This window comes from Oncorhynchus keta, chromosome 25, assembly GCF_023373465.1.
Source record: "Oncorhynchus keta strain PuntledgeMale-10-30-2019 chromosome 25, Oket_V2, whole genome shotgun sequence".
Lineage (NCBI taxonomy): Eukaryota > Metazoa > Chordata > Actinopteri > Salmoniformes > Salmonidae > Oncorhynchus > Oncorhynchus keta.
In genome coordinates this window covers 7,668,266-7,690,568 of record NC_068445.1, presented here as the reverse complement: position 1 = coordinate 7,690,568, position 22,303 = coordinate 7,668,266, and the positions used below count along the sequence as shown (strand labels likewise).

Here is a 22,303-nt window from a genome sequence, read left to right as displayed (position 1 = left end):
GTCGACGCCCGGCTCCATTGGTCTTTCAGCTTCAGCTGCCAATCACAGTGTTGGGGCATCAATGGAGAACATTTGAATGATAAAACCATAAGTCATGAACAGACCATTTCCTTGTCATCGGGGGGCTGGGTGGGGAGTGGCTGAATGGGGGCCAGGGGAGGAGAGGAGAGGTTTTACCACTACAGAGCCATATGGAATGTTGAGATTCCGGATTCGCACCCCAGTCAAGCCACGATGACGCTTAAATCACCAAACACCTTCCTCTTAATCCCCTGGTACAATTAGTGTAACGGATGTGAAACGGCTAGCTTAGTTAGCGTTTCAATCGGTTACGTCACTTGCTCTGAGACCTTGAAGTAGTAGTTCCCCTTGCTCTGCAAGGGCCGCGGCTTTTGTGGAGTGATGGGTAACTTTCGTGGGTGACTGAGCGATCCCTGGGTAAAAATTATACTGTTACATTGATGCTGTTGACCCGTGGGTGACTGTGTGGATGTGATGACTGTGCAGAAGGTCCCTGGTTCGCGCCCGGGTATGGGCGAGGGGACGGACGTAAAGTTATTCTGTTACATTAACAGCACGACCACATCACCGTAGAACAGGAGTGTTAAACTAATTTTGCCGGGAGGGGGGGGGGGCGCATTCGGTCTCCAACAAGGTCCGGAGGATCGCACTGAAAGTGTGTTGTATTTCATCGCACTCAAAATTAGTACAAAATAACACCCCCTATCCATAGTTTTTTACTTTTTCGATGCTGTCTAGCTTTCATTAAAATTTTTAACAGGCGGGACACGGCCAAGGAGCTGTATGTAGGTATAGCTGTATGTAGGTCCATTATAATTTTTACACCGTTTCGAATTGGTTTTAATTGTGGACACCTGCACGTCTAACATCTCATTCCAAAATCAGGGCATTGATATGGAGTTGGTCCCCGTTTGCGGCTATAACAGCCTCCACTCTTCTGGGAAGGCTTTCCACTAGATGTTGGAAAATTGCTGCAGGAATTTGCTTCCATTCATTAGTGAGCATTAGTGAGGTCGAGCACTGATGTTGGGCGATTAGGCTTGGCTCAGTCGGCTTTCCAATTCATCCCAAAGGTGTTTGATGGGGTTGAGGTCAGGGCTCTGTGCAGGCCAGTCAAGTTCTTCCACACCAATCTCAACAAACAATTTCTGCATGGACCTCGCTTTGTGCACAGTGGCATTGTCATGCTGAAACAGTTGCCACAAATTTGGAAGCACAGAATCATCTAAAATGTCATTGTATGCTGTAGTGTTAAGATTTCCCTTCACTGGAACTAAGGGGCCTAGCCCAAACTATGAAAAACAGCCCCAGAACATTATTGGCACTATGCATTGGGGCAGGTAGCATTCTCATGGCATCCGCCAAATCCAGATTTGTCCGACGGACTGCCAGATGGTGAAATGTGATTCATCACTCCAGAGAACACATTTCCACTGCTACAGAGTCCAATGGTGGTAAGCTTTACACGACTCCAGCCGACGCTTGGCATTGCACATGGGGATCTTAGGCTTGTGTGCGGCCGTTCGGCCATGGAAACCCATTTCATGTATCACTAGCCACTTTAACTATGCCACTTTGTTTACATACTCATCTCATATGTATATACTGTACTCGATACCATCTACTGTATGCTGCCCTGTACCATCACTCATTCATATATCCTTATGTACATATTCTTTATCCCCTTACACTGTGTATAAGACAGTAGTTTTGGAATTGTTAGTTAGATTACTTGTTGGTTATCACTGCATTGTCGGAACTAGAAGCACAAGCATTTCGCTACACTCGCATTAACATCTGCTAACCATGTGTATGTGACAAATAAAATTTGATTTGATTTGGATTTGATTTGAGAAACAACAGTCCATTACTTTTAGACATGATGGTGAGTCACTATGGAACATTTCAAGAACTTTGAAAGTTTCTTCAAGTGCAGTTGCAAAAACCATGATGAAACTGGCTCTTATGAGGACCGTCACAGGAAAGGAAGACCCAGAGTTACCTCTGCGGTAGAAGATCAGTTCATTAGAGTTACCAGACTCAGAAACTCCAATAACAGACACATCTCAACATCAACTGTTCAGAGGAGACTGTGAATCATGCCTTCATGGTCGAATTGCTGCAGAGAAATCACTACTAAAGGACACCAATAAGAAGAGACTTGCTTGGGCCAAGAAACACGAGCAATGGACATTAGACTGGCGGAAATCTTTCCTTTGGTCTGATGAATCCAAATTTGACCACCCACGGGCAGGATTGGACCCACTCGATGGCCGTATGTTTGACACCACTGCCGTAGATGGAGAACAAAATGTAAATGGGACTGGGAGACAAGCCTGAAGTGACACTTAATTGGAGTCATCGAGGCATTCTCTCACTCAGCTCCAGTCAACAGTATCCATCAAACTTTGTTCAAAGCCATCGCATCGCAGTTTCAGCAGCAGCTGTCTGTCTAGGGGTAGAAAACCAGAGGTCTATGCCTGAGGCCTGTTTTAAAATAGTACAAGTCATCCACTACTTCTGTCTCATAACAAAAGCAGGAAGGTGGAAGAGGAAGGTGGATGGCAGTGTCATGACACTATCCTCAAACTGACCTCTTCTTAGTCAGTCCATATAGAATTATACGCTACATGTTTCCTTTTCCATGTGCCATTCCACAAATCCACCAACAGCATGACAGAAGCTAAAGACAGACAGCATCAGAGAGAGGGGGAGAGGAAAGAGCAAGCCATGCGTTGATGGAAAGAAGAGGCAGAAAACAAGCCCAGTGAACAGCTGTCCTCCCTTTCCTTCACCACAGGATCATCCCAGGAGGAAGTCCCATGTGCTCGCTCTCCCAGATCCTGGTATGTGGCTGACAGAGGAGACTGGCACTCTGCTCTCCCACACCCCACTCAGGCGGCTCTATGGGCCTACTCCTCCTCTCCCTCTCCCCATGCTGCTCGGAGGTTGGGAGCGAGTGAGGGGAGAGATGGAGAGGGGGGCTACATTGAAGGAGAGAGTCTCCCAGTCGGTTGTTGTCAGGCCTAGGCCACTATCGCTGGGACTTTGTTGACACACACATGCACAATCCAGAGGTTGAGAATTGTTAGTAGGGATGGAGCTTAGAATGAGAACAGAAAGAAATGCAGACAGAGCCAATTCCTAATGTATTTGACAATGTCCAAAAACAGGAGTCACACTCATCATCAGATAAAGAACACATGAAGGTGTGTGGGATTTTTAAAAACATTTTTAGGTGGTTTACTCAACCAAGTCAACCAAAATGACAGGTTCCAAGATCCATTTTGGGTTGCTTAGCGCACGCAGTACAGGCTGGATGCACTGTATATAATGTATGTAAACGGTTTAAACTCCACTGTTTGTATTCGGTCTCTAAATGCAGTCACTAGCAGCACCATATCAACAAGTACAATTCCGTGTACTTGGTGAAAAGGTGTTCTGAAGTATGTATGCGCCGCCAAACAGTAGGGTGGACGTATTATAGCTATAATGTAATAGTGTGAGACTCTGCGTTAACGAACAAACCCATCGATATGTCAATACCACGTCAGCCGTATTGAATGTACCTATGGGAGTGCAGTCAAATTGTCGTGTTCCAAGGGACCGTCCACTTCTTGCGATTCTACTTACATGGTCAGTACAGTGGTCATGTAGAGTGAACATGCTTGACACACTTCCGTGGTCTTCAGAAACAAGAGTAGAGACATGCTGTCCCTTGCCCGTTCAGCCTCTACAGATGTTGCCTTGCTTGGGTACCAGCTGACTGGCTGGCTGTGGTGACAGCTGGACAGCTGTTCCTTCCCGGAGACGCAGTCACAGAACCATACCACAAAGGGAGGGAGGAGGGGGTAGAATGTTTCATATGTCTGTATGAAGTTCCCCGGACGAGGGAAGCTGTCAAAACATAGCAACGGATGTAGCAACGGTTTCTTGAGTCTGAAATTTCAATAGAGATGGTACTAAACAGAAACCAGAGTGAGTGAAGCAGCACACAGTTGAGCGAACGCCAGACAGACGTGGATGAGACGCCCACTCTGCTCCTCAAAAAATAAGCAAATAATTCAAGATGTAATTCTACATCCAAATGTGTGCTTTATTAACGCAACACCAACCATACCACCCTGTACAATTTCAATTTGAACCCCAAGTATTCAGGTTTTCCTGATTGAAGATGTTCACGTTTTAATTTGAACTTCTAATTCATATTTTACCTCTACATACAAGGGAAAAGGAGGAGAGGGAAGGGTGATTTCAGAAGCAGCGAAGATAATTGGCCAGGCATTAAAATGAGGCTGGACTTTGGCACACATGAGTGACTGCTGGGACGAAAGCCTGTGTAAATTGCAGTCATGTTCAAATAATACGCCTTCATCCTGCCATTTAAATACAGACCGACCTATCATACCTACCTACCCCCGACTCCAAGTTACCTGCTCAATCAACAGAGCACAAATCTTAGGTTAGAAAGCTTGGATCCGTGCCAGTCATTTCTGCCAAAACTCACACAGCAGGCAATTCATTATGCCACCAAGGGTCAGCAAGTCCTTCAACTCAATAAAAATGTTAATAAAACTAAGAGCTCACAAAAAGGAACGCTGATCCCCCCCTGGTCTCTGAATATGTGTGTGTGTGTGTGTGGGGTTGGGCGTCAAACTCCAACTTCTCACAGCCAAAGTAGATAATGCATCACCGTATATGCTACAGCAGGTGGTTTGAATTTATTGGGAAAAGGAACACACACACAAAACACAGGTTGTTGAGTCAAACATTAGATCTCCAACCCTCAAACTCAAATCTCCAATTCCATATCCACCCCCACTCATCTAAATACATTTAAATACTATTAGGCAGATTTCACAGGATGGCAGTGGGTTTATAATTATACGTGACATCTTTGAGAGATAAAAAATGATTACTCTGGATGCCAGTCGGGCCGTGGGGGGGATAAAAAAAAAATGCTTAGCAACCAGTCATTATCTTCAGGAGTGGATCGAGGTGATCCATCCGTCGAACTCTGGTGGCTCGCCCATCTCCCCTGCCCACCGCCCTCCATCTCGCTGCCTTCTCCCCGTCCGAATACAAACAGAGATAAAGAACTCCGCAATCGCTCTTGACACACAAATAGGTTAACACAATAAAGCCGGCTTTGACTGGCTCACTCGAGGGAGGAAAGCAATTCCAGCAGCCGGCAGGAGGTAATAAAACAGGCGCGAGGAGAGAGAAGTGGGTGTGTTTGTCCATATGTGTCCTGGCGCCATTGTTTCTATGTTCCTGACTGTACGCGAGTGAAAGCAGGCACGGAGAAGCCAAGGGGCCTCAGATCTTAATATCGCAAGGATTTCTAACTGTGGGTTTAGCCTAGAAACATATACCAACTACCCCCCCATCCCACCCTCCTCGCATGCTCTCTCACAAATCTGTCTATAGCTTAAAAATTCAAACAGGTCAAAGTTAAATGACTTTTATCTGTGCATGCCTCGGCTTTCCATTCCGTGTCCCCGGTACTAGGACCGGCAGTAAAAGATTCAAATCTCCAGAGTTTTATTAAAACGTGTTGCGTTCACACTGAGCTGGGGGAAACAAAGAGGGGTGGCTTCTCCAATTACCATGCCGAACAGACATTCTTTTCACCAGTCAGTGGAAATTGTATTACCTTTACAGCAATGCCATCAGAATTGGGTAACGGACTCTATTTTGTTTTGTCACAGACGCTAACGGTCGCTGTGTCACCCCCGTATAAGTAGTATCCATTTGCAACAATCAAGTCATGTAGCCATTGTCACACACTCCCAAAGCCAGGCTTCTCAACACATTACAATCCCTATCGTTTTGAATGATATAATATCTGAATTGGCTGAGCAAAATTGCAGTAGTAGCTTACTTCTGAATGATTGCATTCTAATTAAGCAAAATAGAACTATGAGACATCTACAGCACAGGCCCCGAGGGCACAGGGTGACCTAGGCCATTCACATAGGGCCTCAAACCCCTGTGTAAAACTGCCAATATGTAAAGAGCACTTGGCTCCCATAGCCAGAGTTACCTAATCATTAAGAAAATTCATTTAAAAAATGGCAGACAAAAGTTCACCCCATTTAGGTCATATGGCTATTCGCAATCTTTTACAATCATTGGCTCTGTTTATTCGTGCTGACAGCTCCAACAACCAGGTGATCAACCAATCAGCAGATGAAAAGACATGCAAAGTGCGGGCTACTGTCACCGGAGAATGACCGAAGCATAAAGACAAAACGCTTTATCTTGCCCTCCCCACAAGGAAGGGCAACTGACCAAAATCAAGAGAGACGGAGATTAGGATGAGATGCAGTTCCTTGTTGCATTATAGTTTGATCTTCCTCAATAAACGAGGAGAATCAGTAGTTCCCGTTCCAGATTAAAGTACACCAGCATTGGGGGGGGGGAGATTAAATCAGACGCTTGCACGAGATAAAAAAAAACATCCTTGCTGCTTCTGGCATGGAAACAACTGCCGATAAAGAGTTCAGGAGATAACACACAACAGCAAATCAAACAGCATCCAAGCCTTCACAAAAAATCAAAAGCTTCCTTCATGCATAATTGTTGATGAGGCCAAGACACACATAGGTTTCTGGAGGAATAAATGTCCCTAATCATATCCAAGGCCTCAACGCAATGCCGAGGTGTAAAGAACCCCTTTTGGATCAAGCACACACCCAGAAAGAAAATAATTGCTATATAGCATTTTTAATGCACTGCTGAGGTTGAGGTGGCTTCAGTGAGCTTTTGAGTTGAGTTATCATTGTGCCGTGTCTCCATGGTCCCCCCGCTCACAATCCTTGAGATCAATGTCATCACCAGGGTGATTTGAGAGCAGCCAGCACTGTCACACATGACAAATCAATGTTACCACGAGGCAAGGCCAGAAAGGCATCGTTTTTAAAGGAGAACTAATTTGCGGTTGGAGAGCTTGTCAGATTTGTTTTATCCTCTCCCTCTTTGTTGGAAAGTTTTTTTGGCGGCAACACGTCCTTCCTTCACTTCAGCTCGATTGGTTATGAACCTAGCAATATTCTGTATTGCCGCCTCAGCAGCTGAGGTGATTTCATTCAGCCTATTAATCAAACCTGAAACGTATAGGATTCACATAACTATCCTTACTGGGGACAAGGATCTCTTGGGAGATTCCACCTTGTACCTTAAATTCATAACTGCGTTCTGTGTGTTAGGCTTCTGTATGACCCTTTTTGAGAACTGGTTAGCTTATCACGGAGTAGGAATAGAGTGTCAACTGAGCCTGGTTCCGTACTGTTGGATGTGTTAGTTATGCTATAGTTTCACTCTTGATCCTGATGAAAAGCCCACAGTCTGCCAATCCCTATGGGTTACAGTGGATGAACACTTGTTTGGGCACATCACCAACCTGTCCTTCACAGTCCAAGGCAAGGTAATCACGTCTTGAGATTACCTCAAGGCACAGACATATAATAAGGCTTTGGGAACAAAACCAGCTCGCCAACACACGGCAGCCAGTGGAGACACTGCAGGGTGGCGTACACAATCAAGACTCAAAAAAATGTTCTCTCTCTCTGCACTCTTAAATCCAAAAAGAGCCAATGTATTCTGTTTCTCTCACCAGATTTCTAAAATAAAAATGAGTGGGTCCTAGGCCGGATTTCAAACAGGGAAACAAGAAGGGAGACGGCTGATATCAGTAGCCAAAAAAGACGCCGATATTGGGGGGGTGATATAGACTTGATATAAACAGATGTGATGTGCTTTTACACCTGATGTGTAGATGTGCTTCTACACCTGCATTGCTTGCCGTTTGGTGTTTCAGTCCATTTGATTTGATGTGGTACAAACTTTGGTAACAAATTCAAATTAAATAGAATTCCGTTGTTAGGACAGGAGATGTTGTCATGACTCATGTACATCATTCTGGCCCAGCGTTAACCGTATCCTTCAACAACAATAATCATAATCATCTCATTAAAGACCCAAGGCATGTCGAAACCACATGCCTGGAACGTGGTATACGGTAACATAGGATCGATCGTTCCTTAATCTTCACAAGCGGGCGAGACAAACCTCCTCCCTTTTTGTGTCCTTACATTGTTTGAAAACACAGTACGAACTAGCCACATCGACCGATCCATTTCCTCTTTAAGCCGTATTGTGCTAAGGCAGCAAGACCGGGGAAGAAATAGTGTCACTGAAGATACTATAGAGCCACTTGAAACAGACTACACCCAGGCTCCATCCTTGCTAACACTACCAACCATATTTGGGATATGCATATAGCATATTACCTGTACCTCAAAATGGCAAACGATACAGGGCTGCTTGTAACACAAACCAACGCTCACGGGAACATCTTTCCTTCATTCATATTTAAATTGTTAACACAAATAATTGTGCACAGTGTAGTCGGCGCAAATATATACAGTACACTAACTTCCCCGCACGAGGAACTCTTTGATCAGTATCTATTGAGATGGCGTTTGGATGCCATTGAGAGAGAAGGTTCATGGACCTAACTCCCAAATGCCCCATGTGTCACATTACATTTCATTTTTTTTGGCCTAAATGTATTTCCTGGAAGGAAAGAAACAACTTAATATTGTCAGTGGTTGTGGAAGCTGTGCCACAGGATGAAGATAGGATCACTGCTTTTAATTCCCTTTACCTTCATATACAAAATATAGGCTATACAGAATAAATCAAAACACCTCTATCTGGAAAACAAATGTGCTATTGCGTTGCTGGAAATATATCACAAATAATTACGTTGGCACAGTAAGCTCATTTTATAGTGAAGATAAACCAAAGCAGAGGATTTAAATATATATATATATCATACAAGGTATGTTTGCAGTGGCACTGCACATGTTGTGCTAGTGGGGTTTTGTTGCCTCTGGGTCTGCATTTAGACAATCAAACCATAGTGGGATATAAAAAAAAGATGAATACATAGAACAGGAAATTAAAGTTGAGCTATTCTAAAGATATTCATGAGCCAACCTGACTAATTCTCACATGGCTGCAGTTTACATAAGCAAGGAGTACAGTGCATTCACACCAATGCTATCAATCATCTCCAAATAATATTTCAGTGTAGGAAATTGAAATAGTGCCTGGGCTTGTTTAGTATACCTTCTGTTTTAATATCTTACTCAAATGTAATCAGTCCTTCAACCACAATTCTGTGCACGTTAAGGATACTTGTTGAAAGCTCAGCCAACGGCATCAGGTTTGTTCTGCTTTTTAGATGGTTTTGGGGAGGCAATTAATCAAAAACAAAGATGGACTTTGAAAGATATTGCACTAAGACGAGCCTTACCCAGCGTATGTGTTGAGTTTACCTAGGATGGAAACGCCTTAACATTTTACTGCACAGGGCTAAAATCAGGGTCACACAGAGTGTTTCTTGGTTGTCTTAAAACATATCTACTTGGAAACAAAAGTATACACCTCAAACACATGGTTAAGGGCTTAAAAAAATAGACACCTGTACCATGTCAGATATATATATATATATAGCTATAATGTATTAAAAAGTTTTGAGTTTGCATCCCAATATTACACTTTATATACAAGACTGAAATATAACAAAACCATTTGACATAGAAACACTGGACGTTCTGAGTTTAAAAAATCCATGTTGATTCATTATGAAAAATATGAATAACATTCTACTCGTGTGACCACTAGAGTGCTTTGATCATTCTACCACAGCTAGAATCCTTAGTTTCTACATCCATTTTTGGACTTACTATATAAATGAATGATATACAGTTCCTTCAGAAAGTATTCATAGCCCTCAACTACAGCCTGAAAAGAATAATAATATTTTTTCCTCACCCATCTACACATAACATCCCATAATAAAATCAAAACATGTTTTTAGAAATGTGTGCAAATTTATTGAAAATGAAATACATAAATATCTAATTTACATAAGTATTCACACCCCCTAAGTCTATACGTTGCAGAATAACCTTTGGCAGTGATGAGTCTTTCTGTGTAAATCTCTAAGAGCTTTCCACACCGGGATTGTGCAACATTTGCCCAAGTTCTGTCAAATTAGTTGTTGATTATAGCTAGACAATCATTTTCCGGTCTTGCCATAGATTTTCAAGTAGATTTAAGACAAAACTATTACTTGGCCACTAAGGAACATTCACAGTCTTCTTGGTAAGCAACCCCAGTGGAGATTTGGCCTTGTGTTTTAGGTTATTGTCCTGCTGAAAGTTGCATTAATCTCCCGGTGTCTGGTGGAAAGCAGACTGAACCAAGTATTCCTCTAGGATTTTGCCTGTGCGTCACACCATTCCATTATGTTTTTTATCCTGAAAAATTATCCAGTCAATTACAAGCATACCCATAACATGGTGCAGCTACCACTATGCTTGAAACTATGGAAAGTGATGCCCAGTAAAGTGTTGTATTGGATTTGCCCCAAACATAACTTTGTAATCATGACAAAAAGTGAATTGCTTTGCCACATTTTTTGCAGAATTACTTTAGTGCCTTGTTTCAAACATGATGCATGTTTTGGAATATTTTTATTCGGCACAGGCTTTCATTATTTTCACTGTGAACTAGGTTTGGTCCTTCTGTAGCTCAGTTGGTAGAGCATGGCGCTTGTAACGCCAGGGTAGTGGGTTCAATCCCCGGGACCACCCATACGTAGAATGTATGCACACATGACTGTAAGTCGCTTTGGATAAAAGCGTCTGCTAAATGGCATATATTATATTATATATTATTATAATATGGTGGAGAAATCTTACAGATAATTGTGTGTGGGGTACAGAGATGAGGTAGTCATTTAAAAAAAGTCATGCTAATCACTGACATTATGGGGTATCAATTTAATCAATTTAAAATACATTTAACATACATTTTATTCTGATAGAGTCTCGGAATGTGAATACTTTCTGAAGGCACTGTATGCCAATTCATTCTTGAAGAATATTAATGCCTCAACCGCTTAGTTTAACTGTTGTACCGATTCAGAACCAAAAAAAGCTTTACTCTTAAATGTAAACAAAACACTGTATAGCCTCAAAACATGGTTCAAACTATACATGTAATACCATTGATGGCCAGTGCATTAATCCATAGTACTGTCTATGATTTTGAGTGTGGTTACATTTCTCCAGGCCAATCCCTCAGCATTTTAGCCCAACAGGGGCAGGGAGATTTCTTTATGATGGTTTCAATTAAGGATTAATTGAATTCATAAAAATAAAAAAATTACAATAGAAACCTTGTGTTAGTTATTTTCTTTGTAGATTTAGAATCCTGTGAATGAGATTTCTACAGTAAAAACAATCAGCTGGGATATTTATTTTTGAAAAATGTCAGGATACTTTATAAAAATCCCAATTCCTAAGTAAACACTTTAAGGTCACCATGTTAATTTTCAGCCTTCAGAGCCAGTATGAGTCATGATATTTTGTTAAAAAAATAAAATAAAAAATAAAAATCCAAGAGGTAAATCACTGACCTAGCCTACATATTAGGCTGTCCTTCCAGCACCAGTAGCTAACCCCATCCTCCCCAGCCAATCATGTTGAGTTAAGGTAAGGATTATGCTGGGGAGACTATTTGTTTTCAGTGAAGAACAGCCGCAGCGCTAATATGAACACAATTTGCTCAGCGGGTCATAGACGCCGAGTGGAGGAAGTAAATGAGGCGGCTCTGCCCCCTCAGGTGAAGCCTCGGCCTCGTACATCACCCAATGTTTTATTCAATAGTAGCAAACAGGCGCCGTGCTATGCTATAGCAGGTGCCGCACAGGGCTGGCGACTCTAGGAGCCTGGCCCTGGATGTAGAGGGGCCCCATGTTAGATTATCAATGAGCGAGGGAAGGGAAACCTTCACTGTGCTCAACTGAAGGCTATTCCACTATCCAGCCACTGAAAAAATGCTGAGATTTTGCTTAAAGTATCTAAGGCCTGAAGTGGTCTGTAAATGGATTATCCAGGAGTATTAGCTAGCCACAAACTCCAGGATATCCACATTGGGAAAATAACTATTTGCTTAAATTAGGGTTTGTGTCCCCCCCTCTGGTCTATGAAGATGAACGTGTGTGTGTCAGATGAGGCTGGTGGGAGGAGCTATTAGGAGGACGGGGTCATTGTAATGGCTGGAATCAAACACATGGAAACAACGCATTTGAGTCCGTTCCATTGATTCAATTCCAAACATTGCAATGAACCTGTACTCCTATAGCTCCTCCCACCAGCCACCTCTGGCGTGTGTGCGTGTCCTAATCCTAATGGTCCCCATGTTAAATCCTAAACAGATAAAAAATATAATAAATATTTCCTGTCAGCACCTGCTGTTTACAACACGTTCTAATTAAGCAATAAGGCACAATGGGGTGTGGTATATGGCCAATATGCTGTTCTTGGTCATATACCACAAACCCCCAAGGTGCATTATTGCGGTTATAAACTGGTTACCAACGTAATTAGAGCATTAAAAAGGAAGAAATAGTATGAATAAATTCATCAAAATAACATTTATAAAAATGTCAATGTGTTGGTAACACGTTGTATAAACGGGTCTAACAGCACCCGTGTCAATAGATCCTCCAAACACAGGCATTATCACTTAAATAATGTCAGAGAAGCTGGTGTTGAGGATATATTGACACGGCTGTTAGACCCGAGACTGTCACCACAATGGGGGTTTGTAGAAACATTACAGACTGTCCCCTGACAAATATTTTGCAACATTGTTCCAATATTGAATTTCGATCTCCACTGTCCTACTGAGAATGTAGCGTCAGGACAAGACTGTCATCTTTTCTCAGCTAGTCGAAAATATGAATCAGCATAATTCGGAAAGTATTCAGACTTTCCAAATTTTGTTTTACGTTAGAGTTATTATACTTTTAAAATCTTTTTTTTAATCCTCCTTAATCTATACACAATACCCCCTAATGACAAAGCAAAAACAAGTTTAGACATTTTTGCTAAAGTATTAACAATAACACAGAAATATCACATTTACTTAAGTATTCAGATCATTTACTCATGACTTTGAAGCACCTTTGGCAAGGACTACAGCCTCGAGCCTTCTTGGGTATGAAGCTACAAGCTTGGTACACCTGTATTAGGGGAGTTTCTCACATCCCGCTCTGTCGATCCAGTCAAGCTGTTAGGTTGGACGGGGAGTGTTGCCGTACAGCTATTTTCAGGTCTCTCCAGAGATGTTTGATCGGATTCAAGTCCGGGCTCTGGCAGGGCCACTCAAGGACATTCAGAGAGTTGTCCAAAAACCACTCCTGCATTGTCTTGGCTGTGTGCTTAGGGTCGTTTTCCTGTTGGAAGTTGAACCTCGCCCCAGTCTGTGGTCCTGAGCACTCTGGAGCGTCAAGGATCTCTCTTTACTTTGCTCCGTTCATCTTTCCCTTGATCCTGACTAGTCTCCCAATCCCTACCACCACCATAATTCAATGGTGCCAGGTTTCCTCCAGACGTGACGCTTGGCATTCTGGCCAATGAGTTCAAATCAAATTTGTCACATACACGTTAGCATATTTTATTGCAGGTGTAGCGAAATACTTGTTTCTAGCTCCAACAGTGTAGTAATATCTAACAATACATATAACCTCAAATTAAATTAACGGAATTAAGCTATATAGATAGAGAGATTACGATGAGCGGTGTTGGAGTGGCATTGACTAAATCTAATTGTCACATGATCTCAGTAATATATATAAATAAATAACACACCTGTTCTGAAAGGCCCCAGTGTCTGCAGCACCACTAAACAAGGCATAGCACCAAGCAAGCAGCACCATGAAGGCCAATGAGCTCTCCAAACAGGTGGGCCAAAGTTGTTGAGAAGTACAGATCAAGGTTGGGTTATAAAAAAAATATCTGAAGCTTTGAACATCCCACAGACCACCATTAAATCCATTATTTAAAAAAAATGGAAAGAATATGGCACCACAACAAACCTGCCAAGAGTGGGCCGCCCACCAAAACCCACAGACCAGGCAGGGAGGGCATTAATCAGAGAAGCAAGAAAGAGACCTAAGATAACCCTGAAGGAGCTGTAAAGCTCCACAGCGAAAATTGAAGTATCTGTCTATAGGGCCACTTTAAGCCGTACACTCCAGAGAGTTGGGCTTTACGGAAGAGTGGCCAGAAAAAAAGACATTGCTTAAAGAAAGAAAAATAAGCAAACACATTGTCTTTGCCAAACATGCTCCCCAAACATATGGAAGAAGGTACTTTGGTCAGAGAAGACTAAAATTGAGCTTTTTGGCCATCAAGGAAAACACTATGTCTGGCACAAACCCAACACCTCTCATCACCCCGAGAACACCATCCCCACAGTGAAGCATGGTGGTGGCAGTATCATGCTCTGGGGGTGTTTTTCCATCGGCAGGGACTGGGAAATTGGTCAGAATTGAAGGAATGATGGATGCGCTAAATACAGGGAAATTGAGGGAAATCTGTTTCCGTCTCCCAGAGCTTTGAGACTGGGACAGGGGTTCACCTTCCAGCAGGACAATGATCATAAGCATAATGCTAAAGCAACACTTGAGTGGTTTAATGGGAACATTTAACTGTCTTGGAATGGCCCAGTCAAAGCCCAGACCTCAATTCAATTGAGAATCTGTGGTATGACTTAAGGATTGCTGTACACCAGCGGAACCCATCCAAATTGATGGAGCTGGAGCAGTTTTGCCTTGAATAATGGGCAAAAATCCCAGTGGCTAGATGTGCCAAGCTTATATAGACATACCCCAAGAGACTTGCAGCTGTAATTGCTGCAAAAGGTGTCTCTACAAAGTATTGACTTCACAAGAAAAAAATATTTGGCATCGTCAAAGTGGTAAGCATGCTGTGTGAATCAAATTATACAACCCCCCCAAAAAATAGTTTTTATTCCAGGTTGTAAGGCAACAAAATAGGACAAATGCCAAGGGGGTGAACACTTCTGCAAGCCACTGTCAAAGCGTTGCCATTTAGAAAGGAGGACTGGCTCGCATCCATAGATGCAAAAAAATAGGTCCATCTTAAACAACCCAGCTAACTGATAGAATGAATGGCCAGCAGGCTTGGCTAGCATCTATAGATGTATCGGGGACTAGGCCTATATTTTTGTTGAGGGATGAAATAGTAGCCTATGAATACATTTATCAAAATGTATTTAATACTTTGGCAAACCTACTCGGCTCCGCCTCAAAACCTATGACCGCAGCACAGCTGTTTAAAAATAAATAATCATTAACAATTGCTTTAATCTGAAACATTCGGACGATTTCCGCATTTAGATTAGAGATAGTCAAACTGCGGATTTAGTCTTGGAAACTGTTCTTCGGCACATGTACTCTGGCATAGTTTCTACTTCATATCTACATCGAATGGGACAGTGGTAGGCCTACCGGTAACACTAGGCACAGGCTACAAGGACCAGCTGAAAAAGTTCTGAGGAATTAAATCACTGGTGATGCTCTTTCATTTGAGGAAGAGAACATCGGAGAGCTCTGATCAACATCAGTGTATGACATTAACTATTTACAGAAACGCAGCGCCAGTTACACTTATGGGGAAATCATTCATTTCCTTTGAAACTATATTTACCCACGGCTGATTAAAAATTATATGACGCACGGAGGCATACAGAAAGGAATTTCACACCCTAATTCTGAGCCTGCTGTGCCAGTTCCTTGCATAGCCCACTTCCCGGCAATATACTTAATTGCTCCCAATCCTTGAAATACCAAATACTACACATCAAAGCAGATCCTAAAGCCATTCAGTAACTGACATCGATTTTACAACGCTTCTTTATTGTACGTTAGACTATGCATGAACACAAAGGTTTTCTAGCCTATCCTATCCCAGAATCCTATCAACATATGTGCACCATAGACCGAGCATTTGACATCCTCATTCTATTTTCTTACAACACTAGCCATCAATTCTTATACACTGTGCTGTCCTTCACTCCATTCATATTATTATTATTATTATTATGATATGCGGACATGTCGCCAAATGACCCAAGCTGCCATTAATTAGGCTGCAACAAAATCCCAAATTTACGCAAGCATTGAATTTATTACTAGACCGATATCGTTTTGGCAGGTGAAGTTAGAAAAGGGAAACATATTTACCATAAATTGTTTCGTATTGCAGACTAGAATCCCATGCAGGTTAACTGGCGCTGAGCAGTCTGCTTCAGAGCGTTGCCGTCCAGAGAGTAATCAAAAACGTTTCACCCCACTCTCCAAAACCACAAAACCACTCGTCGTTGATCAGCAATACAGTTTATTCTGCCCTTTTCAGTGCCATGAACATTCAGAGAGTGAATCGGATTCCAAACCGGTAAACCAAATAGTTAAGATAATTGCTCTTTCTGTCAAGGAACAATATTGTAACTGATACGTTTCGTTTCCTGGACTGGACGACGGCGTATTAAAATAACAGGTCGGCAAATCCAGGAGCGCTGCGTGTCAATCTCTCCAGTTAAACGGTGGTTTCACCTAACGCGTAGCATAGTCAACCTTTCGCCCTCCGAAACAAAGTAGCCTGTCAAAAATTATCCGCTTTCGTGTTCTTTCTTCTCCTCGATTCCTGGATAATATCTCCAAAAAGCCTGGTCACAAAACAGAATTGTCAATCCAAAATAATTAATATAGTTTAGGCTATAGGCAAAGTGTTTCCCCTATTTAGTCTAATCAATCTGGATTTGTCAAGTAGACAAAATGTTTCGACGTAGTCTATGGCACCGAGTAACCGGACAGATTCCAAAGCTTGGCTTTGAAACAAATGCAGTTGTTGGAAGTAAATGAATAGGCGCAATTAAATCCTGGCGATGAAGCTCTTTTCGTCTTAAACACTTTCTCTGCCTATCAGAAACCTCTGTCCTCCCGGTTACAGACTCGGATTTCCAATTGAGGTGACAAAACAAGCTCTAAACATTCCTCTGCGTTGTTCATTTCTTTCATCTAAATACCAAGCGATATCGATAATGTTAGTCTGTTTTAGGCAGCTCACTGCGCTTCGAGATGCGGTCCTCTCCGTATGCCGAGCTGCCCAAACTGACAATAACCGGAACGATGCAGACTCTCCCAGCTCTTCAGACCGCCCACCAACCAATCATTGCACTGAGGGAATTGAAACGTTTGCACGGGTTAGCCTATCATTGGTAATTGAGGATTGTTACCACGGTGACGCTGTCAGCGTCCAGGCGTCTTTATTGAAACCACGTTGTTTATTCGCGGAAAATCTATCCAATTCAATGAAATTAGTAGACTAGTTGCCTAGAATGCAGAGATTCAGTCTAGGCGCCTCGATTGCACATTGTAAATAAGAAACATGAATCCGTTTATTACAGGTCCTATAATAAACGGAATACAAGAATTGACCATTCTCTCTTCATTATAGGCATAATAAAGCCCTGATAAGGGTCTCCTAATTTACGAAGGAGAAGCCATATAGAGTAAATGTAGGTATATCGTGTGCTTTAAACTCTTATTACATTTAGCCTATATATGTAACAGACTGTCTCATGGTTTTCACAATTTTTCAAACAAATGTTAGAGCCTGCTGCTGTGAGCACTAAATAGGCACAGCCTGGCAACATGGGAGAGAGCACCTGGCAACATGGGAGAGAGCAACCCAACCCACAATAACCTTTCCCATTTTTTAAAATACTTTAATTAAGACATCTTATTACATGTAGCATCCACAATAAATATGTAAATTAAATAACTTACTCTGTCCACTTGAATTTGAACCCAACATCTTCTAGTCTAGCCATCATTGGAGTTATGCTTGCAAAAATGCATTCCACACTTAGGAAACTATCACAATGAATACAGGGAGCTACATGGAGTTTGCGGTGAGTGACGTGAGGGCATCTCCACAAGCACTCTGTCCAGCCCGGCAGCCTGGCACACACATACAGACCCTGCTGGAACACACAAAAGCAGTACAAGGCAATCACATCATGGCCTCTCATAATAAGCTGACGCTGGGAAGTGGGTGATGCAGCCCTCAGCTTATGCCAGTGCCGATAAGAGCCTGAAAGTATTACCTCGCTGTGGCAGCCCGCTCTTCCAGAAATCCATCCTGAGCCAGGTCATCAATTCTGCCCTATCTGATTGCTCACCAATCCCCCTCTTGCACTGGCAGTTCCATGCTATGTTACTGGCTGTCCTGGCCCTTCCCTTGAAAATACTCTGTATGACTTGCACTTTCATGCTAGTCTCAGTGGGCTAAAAAAAAGTCACATCTCTTTGGAGAATACATACAGTATGTGGTCTTTTATGTGGTCTGAGACACTGGACACTACTCTCTGGGTATCATCCTCTAGGTAGTTAGTCACTGCTCACTGGGCACAGATGCCAGTTCAACATCTAGTTTAGATTTATATTTGGTTGAGTTGTCAACTAACGTTAACTTGAAGTGAAATCAACAACAAAAAATGCACCATGTCATTGGGTTTTGGTTAAAAGTTGGGTTAAAAAGAATACAAAATGCACTTACGTTGATGACTTTTTGCAAATCCAATCAGTTTTCTACATCGATTCAACATCATAACATGGACTTTTTTTTTTTTTGGGGGGTGAAATTATGTGGAAAAAAACGTTGATTCAACCAGTTTTTGCCCAGCGGGTGGGCTCTAATTGTTCCCCCCTTCCAGTCACCCTCCAGTTGTCATGTGCTTTCTTTATTGAAGGATCTGTCTGGTTGGTGAGAAACAATCCTATATCTCGACGAACAGTGTACATTGAATACAGCCAGTCAATCAACTCAATATCTTAGAAATGGAAAAATACTCAAGCAGAGCACTGTTGTGCCCGAGCGACCCATGCAAGCAAGCTATTTGATCAGCTGATAAGCAGATGACTCAACTGTTAATTCTCAACAAATATTCAAAGCATGTTTACTCAGTTTTATTAGAGTACGCCCAATACGCCAAAGAATGGACACAACTGCGTTGTGAAAACACTTAGCTGTTCCAATCCCCCAAGGTACCATAAGGGCACATACATACAAATAATGGATTATTTATACAGGAGACAAGCACAATATCACAGTGGATCATTTTCTGTGCAGCTATATTAAATATAGGTTTCAAAATAATATGTCTGAGCTTGTGCGTCAGCTGGAAATGATTCCCGATGATATCTGTGCCTTTAAGGCCTGATGATAGGCCTAGCAGATCCCACTGAACATTTCCCTGCCAAGAGACCTGGAAGTAAAACTCCCACCATGCAATGCACTGGTAACGGTTGTTTTCTCCCTAAATGATACTGATCCGAAATGGCCTGTTACAGCTACAGCTATTTTCCTATTTGAGTTTTTTGGGTGGCCATTTGGCCAATATTGGATAAGCCACTACTGTAAATCTAGGGAGGTGGCTGTTGTTTCCCATTTTTTATCAAGATTAGTCTCATTGAAATATAAGAGAGACATTATTTCACAAGAGCGAACTTCTATCTTTGACTCGGCAATTGTATATCAACTTTGCAATAACATTAGTGAGAGTAAATCTAACCTCCAAAGACATCAAGTCCCAGTTCCTTTTTTGTCATGGGGCACCTCATAAATAGTGTTTGTCTAAGCTTTGGCAGGGATTTTGCTGTCTGTTACTCAGATACAAGCCTTGCCCTGTTACAATTTGCTCCCCAGGCAAAGTCAACTGGGGTTTAATTGAGCGAAATTCAAGTCTTCTCAAACACCAAAGTAACAGAAAATGTTTTTATGGCAGCAGAGGCATGGAAAAAAAGAGATAGCATTGATTTATCTGCCATTGATTTGCGCGGGGATTGCTGCATTGTGGCCCACTGGTGAAACACACACTGTCTGCCAAATGATGGGATGAATCTGAAAAGGTGTCAAGTGGTTAGAGGACACAGGGGTGGATGATGAGGAAGGGAAGGGGGTGGGGGTGGTGACAGGGAAAGGACGGTAGACAGGGGTGGGGGCAAAGGCAAAAAAGTGTCAGATTGAAAAAGATGGTGTGGATGGATAAGGCTGGATCCCACTGGGCAAAAACTGGTTGAATCAATGTTTTTCCCATGTAATTTCAACAACAAAAAATGAAATGTGATGACGTTTAATCACAGTGGAAAGTTGATTGGATTTGCAAAAAGTCATCAACGTAAGGGAATTTAGTATGTTTAACCTAAATCCTATGACATGGTGTCATTTTTGTTGTTTTCATGTTGAATCCACATTAGTTGACAAGTCAACCAAATGTAAATCAAAACTAGATGATGAAATGACGTCTGTGCCCAGTGGGATGAGGTAGGCTATAGACGACTTGTGAGCTTCAAAAACTGGTTAGGGACAGATTCTGGAAACAGTGATGCATTTAGGTGTCTAGACCATGTGTGACATGTCTAGGGGGTGCTCAGGGTAAATCAACTACCGATTCCCTGGAAACCAAGAACACATAACTAAGTACTGATGGAAAGTACTGATGGAAATGACTGTAGCACTGATGAAAAGTACACACCACAATATGGCTTTATCCAGGATGCAGGTGTGGTACAGTATTAGTGTACACACATTTACACTGAGTGAACAAAAAATTAAAGACACCTGCTCTTTCCATGACTTAGACTGACCAGGTGAATCCAGGTGAAAGCTATACTCCCTTATTGATGTCACTTGTTAAATCCATTTCATTCAGTGTAGATGAAGGGGTGGAGACATGTTAACAAAGGATTTTAAAGTCTTGAGACAATGGATTGTGCATTTGTGCCATTCAGAGGGTGAATGGGCAAGACAAAAGATTTAAGTACCTTTGAAAGGGGTATGGTAGTAGCTGCTAGGCGCACCAGTTTGTGCCAAGAACTGCAACGCTCCTGGGATTTGTCACTAATAATGTTCACATATTTTTGCTTTACTCATCTCATATGTATATACTGTATTCTATTGTATTTTAGTTTATGCCACTCTGACAATGCTGATCCTAATATTTATATATTCCTTTATTCCATTATTTTACTTTTAGGTTGTGTATAGTGTGTGTATTGTGTGCATTGTTGTGAATTGTTAGATATTACTGCAATGTTGGAGCTAGAAACACATGCATTTCGCTACACCCGCAATAACATCTGCTAAACATGTGTATGTGACAAATACATTTGGATTTGATTTTGATTTGATTTTCACCCTCAACAATTTACCGTGTGTATCAAGAATGGTCCACAACCCAAAGGACATCCAGCCAACTTGACACAACTGTGGGAAGCATTGGGGTGTGGGGGGCGGCAGGTAGCCTAGTGGTTAGAGCGTTGGACTAGTAACCGAAAGGTTGCAAGATCGAAGATCCACAAGCTGACAAGGTAAAAATCTGTTGTTCTGCCCCTGAACAAGGCAGTTAACCCACTATTCCTAGGCCGTCATTGAAAATAAGAATGTGTTCTTAACTGACTTGCCTATTTAAATAAAGGTACAATTAAAAAAAATTGAGTCAACATGGGCCAGCATCCTTGCGGAACGAATTGAGGGCAAAAGGCAAGGTGCAACTCAATATTAGGAAGGTGTTTTGTACACTCAGTGTATATTTTTTAATAGATTTGGCTTACTGTAGAATTAGATCACAAAATATGTAAAGTTTCAAGGGTCAATCATCAACAGATTCTCAAATAGAATGACATTTTGTAAGATATTCAACTTCAAATGTCATGCCTAATTGTTCATGAAGTTTTTGACTGACATAGTGGGTCAAATTGTCCCAGGGTATTCCAGCGCTCTGTCTTTCAACTCGTTCCCATGCATATAAAGGAATACGTACGTAGCTATGCATTGTGTGAATGACTTTATTTGAGATGTAATATTCATGACACAAAGTTGACATGTATTTGCCTGGTATCCAAAGTGATTTTCCTGTGACTTGACTTGTAAAACCAGCAGCACACCAAAGAGGAGTGGGAAGGTCAGACCGAGTGTGACTCCTCTCGCCTGAGGTGTGAAAGGTCATACGGCCTTTCTACACTTGTAAAACAGGAGCTGGGCTTTCATCTTTGTCACGGCATAACCACATGGATGTCATATTCAGTACTAAAGCACTGAGAAAAGGTTTCCTGCTTTTACATGTGAATACAACGCAACGGGATGCATCAGTTGTATGTGCTATGATTATGTACAGTATATTTACATTTACATTTCACATGTAGATGCTCAAGCACAACCTTTCCCCTATAGCTGCTCTGTCTGTACAATAATGTGCAAACACTGTACATGCATTAGGTAAACTACTTTATGACATAGTTCAGGAAGCTATGTCATCATCTCAAATG

At 42.0% G+C, this 22,303-nt stretch overlaps 1 protein-coding gene across 2 annotated transcripts in view; it reads right to left on the bottom strand.

The window, feature by feature from the left end:
* fam222aa (family with sequence similarity 222 member Aa) overlaps positions 1-17,160 on the bottom strand; it is a 75,710-nt gene extending 58,550 nt beyond the window's left edge. Inside the window, exon 1 of one of the 2 annotated variants that reach the window (XM_035735483.2) lies at positions 16,157-17,160. The gene's annotated coding sequence lies outside the window, so the exon portion shown is untranslated. The remainder of the gene's footprint in view (positions 1-16,156) is intronic. The other variant, XM_035735479.2, reaches the window with a different exon arrangement.
* Positions 17,161-22,303: the final 5,143 nt, after the last annotated feature.